General features: G+C 45.6%; 2 protein-coding genes across 5 annotated transcripts in view; both read right to left on the bottom strand.

The window, feature by feature from the left end:
- The window catches only part of RALGPS1 (Ral GEF with PH domain and SH3 binding motif 1), a 163,529-nt gene extending 163,263 nt beyond the window's left edge, over window positions 1-266 (bottom strand). For 2 of the 4 annotated variants that reach the window (XR_011559682.1, XM_070758549.1), the window contains exon 1: window positions 62-249. The gene's annotated coding sequence lies outside the window, so the exon portion shown is untranslated. Of the gene's footprint in view, window positions 1-61 lie in introns of all 4 variants that reach the window. The other 2 variants (XM_070758546.1, XM_070758548.1) reach the window with 2 other exon arrangements.
- ZBTB43 (zinc finger and BTB domain containing 43) overlaps window positions 1-12,203 on the bottom strand; it is a 50,607-nt gene that overhangs the window by 3,623 nt on the left and 34,781 nt on the right. The window lies entirely within an intron of this gene.

Genomic DNA, 12,203 nt, shown 5'->3' with positions numbered 1-12,203 from the left:
CTTGCGCGAGGATTGGACCCACCCCCACCTGTCAGTCAAGTGCGGGGGAGGGCTGCCTCACCTGCCTGAGGGAGGGAAGGAGGGAGGGGCGGCCGCCCCCCCCAGCACCTGCGCGGTCCCCCACCCGAGAAAGACGGAACGGCCCCGCTTCTCCCCCCGCCGCCGCCGCCGCCCCGGGACGCCGGCGTTGCTTCTTCGGGGTGGGCGAGAAGCGGCGGCGGCGAGGCTTTCAAGGCTACGGCGAGCGCTGAGGGCGGCCGGGCGGTTTTGAGCGACGGCGCCTCTCGGCCAGTCCCCGCGCGGGCTGGGGCGAGGGCGGCCAATGGCGGGCCGCGGGGGGCGGGCGTAGGCAAATGAGCCCCGAATGCGCAAGAGAGAGAGAGAGGGAGAGAAAACCTTGGGAAACTGCGGCGGCGGGAGGGGGGGCTCGGAATGGAACAGCCGAGCGGCGGCGGCCGTTGGTGCAGAGGGAGGGGGCGCGCAGGGAGGAAGGCTCGGTCCGGGCTGCGCGCTCCGCTTTGCCATCGCTGGCGGGGTGGGGGGGTTGATTGATTGATTGATTGATTGGACGATTGGACTTCGGTGCCGCCCTTCTGCAAGGTCTCAGGTTGCCTGCACGGTTCGAGGGGCGAGGCGGGGGGCTGGAGGGGCTGCGCGCAGCTGCTGGGTGGGGATTGCACGCGCGCTCGCCCCCCCCCCCCCACGCCGTATTGGAAGGTGGGAGGGAGTCCCGCGGGCTACGGGACCGGCCGTGGGCGAGATAGAGTCTCTAGAGAAGAGATGGGTTTCTGGAGCACGGGCCTGTTGAACGGGGAGAGGAAGGAAGGAGATGGAGAGGAAGGAAGGAAGGTGAGATAGAAGAAAGGAGGGCAAGGAAAAAAGAGATGGAGAGGAAGGAAGGAAGAGGTGGAGAGGAAGGAAGGTGAAATGGAGAGGAAGGAAGGAGGGCAAGGAAAGAAGAGATGGAGAGGAAGGAAGGAGAGATAGCAAGGAAGGCAAGGAAACCAGAAGAAATGGAAAGGAAGGAAGGGCAAGGAAAGAAGGAGATGGAGAGGGAGGGAGGACAGATAGAGAAGAAAGGAGGGCAAAGGAAAGGAAGGAAGGTGAGATAGCGAGGAAGGAAAGAGGACAAGGAAACCAGAAGAGATGGAGAGGAAGGAAGGAAGGAAAGAAAGGAAAGGAGATGGAGAGGAAAGAAGGAAGGACTCAACAGGTTCAATGAAAATAGGGGCACCACTGGAAGACCAAGTTGGGGACCAATCCTGGAGAAGGTCTACTACCATGTTTCCCCAAAAACAAGACCCTGCCTTATATTTTGTCGAACCCCTAGGCCTTATTGCCATGCACTCAAAAACCTGATTGCGCTTATTATCAGGGCAATGTCTTATTTTGGGGGGAAACAGGATAGCTACGTGGTTGCTGGAAGACCTGCAAATTACAGGCCAGGGGGGTCCCGGAGGGTGCTAGAAAACGCAGAAAAGGGCAGATGGGAGAAGGGAGAGGAGGGAGGGATAGGAGGCCTTTGAACGTCCGTGTTGAAAGAGTCGGAATCTTCTAAAGAAGTCTTAGAAGCTCACCAAGAAGGTCCCTCCAAGCTTTCCTTGTGAGAAGGTTGCAAAAGTGGACACTGCATCTATCGTAAATGTGTCCAAGCCTCCAAAATTGGATTGCATGGCCATGAGCATGTTGCAAAGACCATTAAGTGGGGGGGGGGGGTGATTGTCATTTTGAATTTTGAATGGTCCCTAAACAAACCGTTGTAACTGAAGGACTACCTATATCGTTCTGGACCAGAGGTAGGCAAACCTGGCTCTTCTATAACATGTGGACTTCAACTCCCAGAATTCCTGAGCTAGCATGATTGGCTCAGGAATTCTGGGAGTTGAAGTCCACAAGTCATAGAAGAGCCAAGTTTGCCTACCCCTGTTCTGGACCAACTGACTGTCCAGTCTCTTCTTGAAAATCTCCAGAGATGGAGTACACACACACCCCAAAAATGAAAACTATTATCTGCCCTAGAACAGTGATGGTGAACCTATGGTGCATGTGCCACAGGTGCCACATGGAACCATATCTGGCATGCGAGGCATTGTCCTATGGTGGCTCCATTGCGCGCCAGCTGATTTTCGGCCTTTTTTTGGCTGTCATTGGTTAGGGGTGGAAAAAAAATTCTTCAGAGGGAGTAATAATGAAAAAAGCCTGCAAAGACTTAGGGCTGGAAAAAAAATTCTTTGGAGGGAGTAATAATGAAAAAAGCCTGCAAAGACTTAGGGCTGGAAAAAAACATTCTTCAGAGGGAGTAATAATGAAAAAAGCCTGCAAAGACTTAGGGCTGGAAAAAATTATTTGGAGGGAGTAGCAATGACAAAAAGCTTGCAAAGACTTAGGGCTGAAAAAAACATTCTTCAGAGGGAGTAGCAATGACAAAAAGCCTGCAAAGACTTAGGGCTGGGAAAAAAACCATTCTTCGGAGGGAGTAGCAATGACAAAAAGCCTGCAAAGACTTAGGGCTGGAAAAAAACCATTCTTCGGAGGAGTAGCAATGAAAAAAGCCTGCAAGCCGGTAAGAGCTGGGAAGATTGTTAGCACCTCATTTGGGGTTGGAGAAAAAGGCTTCCAAAAACCTACATTGAGAGTATAAGATACACCCAAATTTTCAGCCTCTTTCAAAGGGGGGGGGAAGGTGCATCTTATACTCCGAAAACTATGGCAAAAGTGCATTTTATGCTCCAAAAAATGTGCTACCCCAGGTGGTATAGATAGTCCTTTACTAACAACCACAATTGGGCACAAAAATTGATGTTGTTAATTGAGAATCACTGTACTTGATAAGTTATGCACCAATATATGCACCAAGACAAATTCCTTGTGTGTCCAATCACACTTGGCCAATAAAAATTCTATTCTATTCTATTCTATTCGTGACCCGATTGTTAAGTGAATCTATCTCCCAGAGTTCAGAAGGGGATTTATTCTCAGGAAAGCCTCCTGAACCCTGGAGGCGGTGAAAAATGGGCCAACCAGAAATTCATTCCAATTGGCCCAGTTGGACGTTTTTGGCACTCCATAGGCTTCAGGAGGCTTTTCTGAACCCCAGGAGAGTGAAAAACAGCCCAACGGGCCTATCGGAAGTCTGGAGGCTTCAGTGAGACCTCTGCATATGCGCCAGCAGGGTTATGAACAAGCACGGATAGGAGGGTAGTGCATTATGGGTGTGGGCAGATGTGCACCCGAGCCCAAATAGCTTTGCCATCCCTGCCCTAGAACAAGCTAAGCACAGGTGTACATACTTTCTTTTTGGACATTAGTCAGGACCCCAGAAATTAGAAGAATTCTACAAATGTCAAAATCTTGTTCTGTTGACTTAAAATGACACGATTTGGTTGCAATCCAGCCGATGAAAAATTGCAGGCATCTCCTGGGAAGACCGCCAAGATTTACTAACGTGTCGACATCCCGTTCAACTACTTCTTCGTGCGTTGAATATATATTTTCGGCACATCACAGAGGCGCCTCGGCTGGTATGGTTTCTCTTGGTATAAATAAACAGTGTATCCTCCACCCATCGTAAAGTTGCTGGCCCTTTAAACCAATAGAAGAAAGAACCCAAGAAAGAAGTCCCTAGTAAAGTCTGGAATGATTAAAACCATGGGAACTGAACATCAAACATTAAATTCAACCAAGATTTTAAAAAAACCACAGAGGAATAGTTTTGTCTAGAATTCATTGAGAAATTCATTTATTTACTTCCTGCTCTGGGGCAGGTACACAGTAAAGGAAGCTGCTGAAGTTTTATTTATCATAAAGCAAACAGGAAATGTGATTAGCAAGAGCAGGTGGTTTAAAGTACAAAATCCTGCATTTTCTGGTAATTCCCTCCCTACTCATGGAATTGGGGGGTGGGGGAGAGAAATTTTAAAAAGTCAGGAAACTTGGAATTCTCAGGTACTATTGTCTCACTCAGTTTCATGATGACAGATTTCACGTGCCCTCAATTTCTTTTATTTGTTTTTATTTAATTTATTGGTAATTGTGCCTTTTATTATTGTTACAATAATAATACAGTAGTGCCTCTATCTAGGAATGCCTCTACAAACTTTTCTAGACCAGGACCGGGTGTTCAAGATTATTTTTTGCCTTTTCTCAAGAACCATTTTCCACTTACAAACCCTAGCCTCCGAAACTGGAAAAGGCAGGGGGAAGCCTCCATGGGGCCTCTCCGGGAATCTCCTGGGAGGAAACAGAGCTGGAAAAGGTGGGGAGAAGCCTCCATGGGGCCTCTCTAGGAATCTCCTGCAAGGAAACAGGGCCGGAAAAGGCAAGGAGAAGCCTCCGTGGGGCCATTCTAGGAATCTCCTGCAAGGAAACAGGGCCAGAAAAGGCAAGGAGAAGCCGCCGTGGGGCCATTCTAGGAATCTCCTGCGAGGAAATAAGGCCAGAAAAGGCAGGAAGAAGCCTCCATGGGGCCTCTCTGGGAATCTCCTGGGAGGAAACAGCCGGAAAAGGTGGGGAGAAGCCTCCATGGGGCCTCTCTAGGAATCTTCTGGGAGGAAACAGGGCCGGAAAAGGCAAGGAGAAGCCTCCTTGGGGCCATTCTAGGAATCTCCCAGGAGGAAACAGAGCCGGAAAAGGCAGGGAGAAGCCTCTGTGGGGCCTCTAGGAATCTCCTTGGAGGAAAAGAGCCTTCACTCTCCCCGTGGTTTCCCCAATCGCACACATTATTTGCTTTTACATTGATTCCTATGGGAAAAATTGCTTCTTACAAACTTTTCTACTTAAGAACCTGGTCACGAAATGAATTAAGTCCATAAGTAGAGGTTTCCGATGGTTTTGGAACCACTGCACCTAGTATCTTAGGTCCTCCAAGCACACCCTGTCCCTGGAGCTTGGGATGGGTGCGTGGTTATAACTGTCAAACTTAGAAAAAGTTGCACGCTCCTGTCCTTCAGGCTTTGTGGTTTCAAATAGTCTAGCCAAAGTGGGAGAGAACCGATAACGGCAAAACAGAGATTCCTTAGGCGGCATTGTCTGAACTGATATGAACCTCGATTTTTTTTGGGGGGGGGGGACATTCTTGACTCGGATAAAGTAAGCAACATAAATATACAGTGCTTTCTGTGCAGGTTTTATTTATTTATTTATTTATTTATTTATTGGATTTGTATGCCGCCCCTCTCTGCAGACTCGGGGCGGCTAACAACAATGATAAAAAACAACATGTAACAATCCAATTTAATAAAATAACTAAAAACCCTTATTATAAAAAACCAAACATACACACAAACAAACATACCATGCACAACTTGTAATGGCCTAGGGGAAGGAGTATCCTAACTCCCCCATGCCTGGCAACAAAGGTGGGTCTTGAGTAACTTGCGAAAGACAAGGAGGGTGGGGGCCGTTCTAATCTCTGGGGGGAGTTGATTCCCGAGGGCCGGGGCCACCACAGAGAAGGCTCTTCCCCTGGGGCCCACCAAATGACATTGTTTGGTCGACGGGACCCAGAGAAGGGCAACTCTGTGGGACCTTATCGGCCGCTGGGATTCGTGCGGCAGAAGGCGGTTCCGGATGTATTCTGGCCCAATGCCATGTAGGGCTTTAAAGGTCATTACCAATACTTTGAATTGTGACCGGAAACCGATTGGCAGCCAGTTCAGGCCGCGGAGTGTTGCAGAAACGTGGGCGAATCTAGGAAGCCCCACGATGGCTCTCGCGGCCACATTCTGCACGATCTGAAGTTTTCTGTGCAAAACATAACAAAAGCTATGATAAATAACTTCTGCAGGTCAAGGACTTCAAAAGGAATCTATGCAAGCCTGTTGTTATTATTAATTATTCTGTTAGTCTTTATCTCTCTCTCTCTCTCTCTCTCTCTCTCTCTCTCTCTCTCTCTCTCCCTCCCTCCCTTGATTTATCCTCACTTTCTTACCTATGAGCTTTCGGGAGGGGCCCCTCGTCCTAGTATTGTGTGATAGAGAAAATAATTTTTCTCTATCTACCTTTTCTACCCCATGCAAGATTTTATACACTTCAATCAAGTCATCCCTTAAATGCCGTCTTTCAAGGCTGAAGAGACCAAGGCGTAGGGTATTCTGTTGCGAGTGGAGGAGTGGAGGGCTCTTCTAGTAAAGTATCTCTGGCCGTTTTGTAGAGTGTTGATGTCCGAAATGCGGTGTGACAGATGAGCTGTATTCAAGGATTGGTCTGGTGAAAGTTTTGTATGCTGTGGTTAGTAGTGTGAGATTACCGGAGCAGAAGCCACATAGGATTAGGTTAACAACTCTTGAAGCCTTTTTGGCGATGTTGTTGCAGAAGATTTGGCACTTAAGTCATTTGATATGAGTATTCCAATCCAAGTGACGATTATCTTCAAGGTCTTGTTTATTCAGTTTATATTTGGTATTCGGATTCTTTTTACTAATGTGTAGGACAGAGTATTTCTTGGTTGAGATTTGGAGTTGCCAGATGTTTGACCATTCAGACATTCAGTCAAGGTCTTTTTCAAAGTCAAGGTCTTTTATGAAACGTAGAAATATAGAAACATAGAAGACTGACAGTATAAAAATACCTCCTGGTCCATCTAGTCTGCCTTTATACTATTTCCTGTATTTTATCTTAGGATGGATCTATGTTTATCCCAGGCATGTTTAAATTCAGTTACTGTGGATTGACCAACCACGTCTGCTGGAAGTTTTGTTCCAAGCATCTACTACTCTTTCAGGCAAATATTTTCTCACGTTGCTTCTGATCTTTCCCCCAACTAACCTCAGGTTGTGCCCCCTTGTTCTTTGTGTTCACTTTCCTATTAAAAACACTTCCCTCCTGAACCTTATTTAACGCTTTAACATATTTAAATATTTCGATCATGTCCCCCCTTTCCCTTCTGTCCTCCAGACTCTACAGATGGAGTTCATTGAGTCTTTCCTGATAAGTTTGATGCTTAAGCCACGAGTCGGCATCAGGGATTTTGATCCTCTGCAACAGTCGTTAAAATGCACAGAAGCCACTTTTGTCTGTTGTCACTTCAAACGGTCACTAAACAAACCATGGTAAGTCAACAGCGAGTCTGCGGAGAGGGGTGGCATACAAATCTAATAAATACAAATACAAATACAAACAGCTACCTGCAATTGACTTGAGCAATCATTGAAAGAGATGGGTCTTCGCAGGGACATGTTTGTGGTTTATAAAAATCTTACACTGCCCTTTACAGTCGATGTACCTTGGACACCTGTCGTCTCCAAAAGCAACCAGAAGGAACATTTAATGCCTCCCATCAATTGTAGCGAGTGGATAGATAATGGGCAGCCTTTTTTCCCCTCCATCAAAACGAGTGCTTGGGTATTTTGAGAAAGAAATATGAACGTTTTAGCTTATGTGATTCACCTCCATGACACCCCTGGGGTGAAAAATAGCTTTTGCTAGGGGAAAAAAAAGAGAAGGAGAGGGAGACAGAGCGAGAGGGGAAAAGGGGGATAGGAAGGGAGGAGAGCGAAAGAGGGAGAGGGAAAGGGAGAGGAATAAGGAGAAAGGGAGTGGGAAAGAGGAGGGAAAGAGAGGGAGAGGGAGGAGGAAAGGGAGGGTGGGAGAGACAGAGCGAGAGGGAGGAAAGAGGGGGATAGGGATAGAAAGGGAGAAGGAGAGGAAATGGGAGGGAGAGGAATAAGGAGAGAGGGAGAGGGAAACAGGAAAGGGGAGGAATAGGGAGAGAGGAGAGGAAGACAGAGAGGGAAAGGGAAGGGGAAAGAGAAGGAGGGAGAGGGGGTAGGAAGAAAGAGGGAGAGGGCGAAAAGGAGGGTGGGAGAAGGAAAGGGAGAAGGAGAGGGAGAGGAATTGAGAGAGGAAGAAAGAGGGTAAGGGAGAGAGGGAAGGGAGAGGGAGAGAGGGAAGGGGAAGGAGAGGGAGGGGGGTGAGAGAGGGAGGGGGAAGGGAGAGGGACAGAGGGAGGGTGGGAGAGGGAGAGGAATAGAAAGCGGGAGAGGGAGAGAGAAAAGGAAAGGGAGAGGAAGGGGAAGGAAGGAAAAGAGGAGGAAAGGGGAGAGAAGGAGAGGGAGAGAGGGAAAGGGAGGAATAGGGAGAGGAGAGGGACAGGGACAGAGAAAGGGAAGGAGAAAGAAAGGGAGGGAGAGGAAGAAAGAGAAGGTAAGGGAGAAGGAGATGGAAACTGAAAGAGGAAGAGGGAGAGAAGGAAAAGAAGAGAGGGAAAGGGAAGGGACAAAGGGGAAGGAAAGGGAGAAGGAGAGAGAGGGCTGGGGGAGGAATTGAGAGAGGGAGGAAGAGAAGGTAAGGGAGAGGGAGAGAGAAAGAGAGAGAAGGAGAGGTAGAGAATAAATATCTCCTGCAGATTTCTCTGTTATTGTAAAATCGCACAGGGCATCTTTGTACATTTAAACAAGGGCAGACGAAGAAGAATCCTGGTGCCCGAAAAACAATGCATGTTTTTCAGCAGCTTAGAAAAAAAAAACCTTTTTCTTTCTTTCTTTCTTTTTTTTTTTTGCAGATGACTGCTACAAAAGCATTCTCAACCCACACCCTATGAGGCTGTTGCCATGTGAAATTCCCTACAATTAGGTTGAAGGGGGTAGGGAGGAAAAATGGCAAGATTTCTCTACTCCCTCTAGTGGTACACGAAGGAAGGAGGGAGGGGGGAAATGAACGAATAAATAAATTTACCATCCACCTATTTCTTCTCTCTGCGGAAACAGGCCAGGAAAATAAGTATTTTGCTTGTCGGACAGACTTATTTGGTGCAAGTATAATATAAATGAAAATAATAATTTGAGGGGTTTTTTTGACAAAAGAATAAGCTTTGCAACTGATTTATTTGGAAATAAATGTCTGTTTTTATTTATTATTACTATTACTATTACATTATGAGCCAGGGTGGCGCAGCAGGTAGAGTGCTGTACTGCAGGCCACTGAAGCTGACTGTAGATCTGAAGGTCAGCGGTTCAAATCTCATCACCGGCTCAAGGTTGACTCAGCCTTCTATCCTTCCGAGGTGGGTTAAATGAGGACCCGGATTGTGGGGGCAATAGGCTGGCTCTGTTAAAAAATGCTATTGCTAACATGTTGTAAGCCGCCCTGAATCTAAGGAGAAGGGCGGCATAAAAATCAAATAAATAAATAAATACTATTACTACTTCTACTCCTACTCCTACTGCTATTATTATTATTATTATTATTATTATTATTATTATTATTATTATTAATTATATTTGTATGCCGCCCTTCTCCGAAGACTTGGGGCGGCTCACAGCATACAATGTAAACAATACAGCAACAAATCTAATCAATTAAAAATTACAAACTAAAAACCCAATACAGTAAAATCAATCAGCCAATTCATTCACAACCACACATTTAATTTATTAAACGGGGGAGGGGGGAAGGATTGATCTAATTGCCCCAGGCCTGGTGGCATAAATGAGTCTTAAGACTCTTGGTAAATCCACAGTAACCGAATTTAAACATGCCTGGGATAAACATACTTCCATCTTAAGATAAAATACAGGAAATAGTATAGGGGCAGACTAGATGGACCATGAGGTCTTTTTCTGCCGTCAATCTTCTATGTTTCTATGAATGTTTGCTTACAGGTTGAAGTCTAAGCTGTCTTGCTATCCCTGAGCTGAAGTTCACAAAAAAACATTTTTTTTTAACAAACTGTTCAGCTGTAGGTGCAGTAAAATATCTACTTGTGCAACAGAGAGTTCACAAGGTGGGCACGAGGTCTGAAATGAGGCAATGTGAGGAAACAGCCTGAACCCAGTGTGCTGCAAATAGGGGAGGGAGGATTGAGAATATAACACTGGGGAACAGCAATTTCGTTGTCTTAAATCTGTGACTTGTTTTCAACTAACTTTTAGGGCTCTGGATCCAAAAATAACCACAGTTTTTATCTGTCACGTCAACTTTTTAAGCTATAGGATCCCTTCAAAAGTCCTGCAAATTGTGCACATAAAGGAAAATAAAAAGTTATCAAATGTACTGTTTACATGGAAACACAGAAGCATTTATTTATTGATTGATTTATTTATTTATTGATTTGATTTGATTTGATTTGTATGCCGCCCCTCTCCGTAGACTCGGGGCGGCTAACAACAGTAACAAAAAAACAGCATGTAAATCCAATACTAAAACAACTAAAAAACCCTTATTATAAAACCAAACATACATACATACAAACATACCATGCATGAATTGTAAAGGCCTAGGGGGAAAGAATATCTCAGTTCCCCCATGCCTGACGGCAGAGGTGGGTTTTAAGGAGCTTACGAAAGGCAAGGAAGGTGGGGGCAATTCTAATCTCCGGGGGGAGTTGGTTCCAGAGGGTCGGGGCCGCCACAGAGAAGGCTTTTCCCCTGGGCCCCGCCAAACAACTGCTCCACCGGAACCGGAAGCATAGAAGATTGACGGCAGAAAAAGACCTCATGGTCCATCTATTATATTATTTCCTGTATTTTATCTTAGGATGGATCTATGTTTATCCTAGGCATGTTTAAATTCAATTACTGTGGATTTACCAACCACGTCTGCTGGAAGTTTGTTCCGAGCATCTACGACTCTTTACAAATAATAATTTTATTCATACAAAGGCTATAATAGTTACTGCAAGTTATACTGTGTTCATGCGAATAGTTGGTTTTTTTTAATCCAACGGTAATTAAGGTAACAATTTTCACTTATAGCTTTTTCTGGAGTGTTTAATCTGTGAACATTTTCACTTGATGCTCCAACAATAGTCAGCCATCATGGGTACATCCCATCTACCTTGATCCCGTGCCTCCATGACCTTCAAATTTTGGTGGAATTTTCAAAAAATAAAAGGAACACTTTAACAACACAATATAACTCCAAGTAAATCAAACTTCTGTGAAATCAAACTGTCCACTTAGGAAGCAACACTGATGGACAATCAATTTCACATGCTGTGGTGCACATTCAACTTTGTACAGAACAAAGTATCCAATGAGAATATTTCATTCATTCAGATCTAGGATGTGTTCTTTGAGTGTTCCCTTTATTTTTTTTTTGAGCAGCGTATATAACGTGTAGAGCAAAAACTGGACGTGGTAGAAGAAAACTAACAACACTTATGAACCCGGCATGTCTAATTAACGATAGAAAAGCTCAAAAATCAAACTCAACATAAATTGTGTTACAAATAGTTCCCCAATAGTGATTGGAGCTGCATTATTTCATCCTGCTCAGGAATTAAGTCAGGCATGGGGAGGGTTTTGTGGTTCCCGCTGTTTTCTTTTCTGTGGGAAATGAGTCCAAGTGGCTCTTTTGAGTGTTGAAGGCTGCCGACCCTTGACTTAGGCATGGCCTTTAAACTGGTTTACGAACAAGCCAAGGTTGATTAAGTGAATCAAAGCCTAAGCCGACCCTTCCTTCAGCGCTTCTCTAACCAGCTTGCAAATCTGTGGTTTCTCCACCCCAAAAGTCGGTCCTTTTTGAAGTTGCAAAGTTTGCTTTGCCTTTGGCCTAGAGCTCATCTCTTTGAACAAGCCGGGATAAAGAATTACCGAAACACACACACACACACACACACACTGGTTGGAAGAGAGTTAGGCTGCTGCAATGGACTTTAAAACCCCCATCTTTTAAATCCCCATCTTTAAAAAAGAGCTTGCTTTAAGGCCTTTTATTTAGTGACACAAGACTTAAAGATCTTTTCCGTTTTTTGCAAACCAAGACCGGCGGGGTTTCTTAGCTAGTCCTGAGTGACCTCAGAAATGTGAGTTGAGTGGCGGTGGGACTAAACGGATCGTGTTGCGAAGGGACCGGAGGAGGCGCCATTAAAATTTATTTATTTATTTATTTATTTATTGGATTTGTATGCCGCCCCTTTCTGTACTCGGGGCGGCTAACAACAATGTTAAAAACAGCATGTAAACAATCCAATCCAATACTAAAATAACTAAAAAAAACCCTTATTATAAAAACCAAACATACATACAGACACACCATGCGTAAATTGTAAAGGCCTAGGGGGAAAGAATATCTCAGTTCCCCCATGCCTGTCGGCAGAGGTGGGTTTTAAGAAGTTTACGAAAGGCGAGGAGGGTGGGGGCAATTCTAATCTCTGGGGGGAGTTGGTTCCAGAGGGCCGGGGCCGCCACAGAGAAGGCTCTTCCCCTGGGTCCCGCCAAACAACATTGTTTAGTAGACGGGACCCGGAGAAGGCCCACTCTGTG

This window comes from Erythrolamprus reginae, chromosome 8 (assembly GCF_031021105.1).
Source record: "Erythrolamprus reginae isolate rEryReg1 chromosome 8, rEryReg1.hap1, whole genome shotgun sequence".
NCBI lineage: Eukaryota > Metazoa > Chordata > Lepidosauria > Squamata > Dipsadidae > Erythrolamprus > Erythrolamprus reginae.
This window is presented reverse-complemented; position numbering and strand designations above follow the sequence as displayed.